The sequence below is a fragment of the Mastomys coucha genome, unplaced genomic scaffold, assembly GCF_008632895.1.
Source record: "Mastomys coucha isolate ucsf_1 unplaced genomic scaffold, UCSF_Mcou_1 pScaffold21, whole genome shotgun sequence".
Lineage (NCBI taxonomy): Eukaryota > Metazoa > Chordata > Mammalia > Rodentia > Muridae > Mastomys > Mastomys coucha.
This window is the reverse complement of record NW_022196904.1, coordinates 192,654,172-192,654,893: the sequence shown is the minus strand read 5'-3', so window position 1 is coordinate 192,654,893 and position 722 is coordinate 192,654,172. Positions and strand designations below refer to the sequence as shown.

Below are 722 nucleotides of genomic sequence, written 5' to 3'. Positions count from 1 at the left end.
AAGGCCTGGCGAGATGGCTCAGCAGGTAGGAGCACTGACTGCTCTTCCAAAGGTCCAGAGTTCGGATCCCAGCAACCACTTGGTGGCTCACAACCACCTGTAATGAGATCAGATACCCTCTTCTGGTGCATCTGAAGACAGCTGCAGTAAATTACACCAGAGTGAGTAGGGCGGGTAGAGGTCCTGAGTTCAACAGCAGCCACACACATGGTGGCTCATGGCCATCTGTGCAGCAACAGTGTACTCATACACATAAAATAAATAAAATAAATCTTAAAAAAACAAAAACAAACAAGCAAACAAACAAAAGAGTCCAATGACTATGCCAATCATGTCATTCTTAAAAGACAGTGATCCCTAATGTTAGCATTCTGTCTGGACGCCACCTCCAGTTACCTGGCAACAGCCAGGTAGGCCTGCTTGCCCCCTCCTCTCTCGATCTCTTGATCTTCCCTTTTTGCTCCCTTTCCCCTTGCCTCTTCCCCATTTCCTTCTCCCCCCTGCCCATATACTCATGGTTAGCCTCTACTCTTCTACTCTCTCTCTGCCTCTACTACTCTCTTAACTCCCCTCCCCATGCCCTGAAAAATTTCTATTCTATACTATACCATCCTGTGGCTGGTCCCTCAGGGGGAAGGATGCTTCAGCATGGGCCTGCTGAAACATCCCCTTCCCCCATACCTGACTATACCTCCATAGAACAGGATTCCTTATCTTTTTTT

The 722-nt window shown here is 47.8% G+C and overlaps 1 protein-coding gene across 4 annotated transcripts in view; it reads right to left on the bottom strand.

Annotated features, from left to right (window-relative positions):
* The window catches only part of Grk5 (G protein-coupled receptor kinase 5), a 204,612-nt gene that overhangs the window by 47,596 nt on the left and 156,294 nt on the right, over positions 1 to 722 (bottom strand). The window lies entirely within an intron of this gene.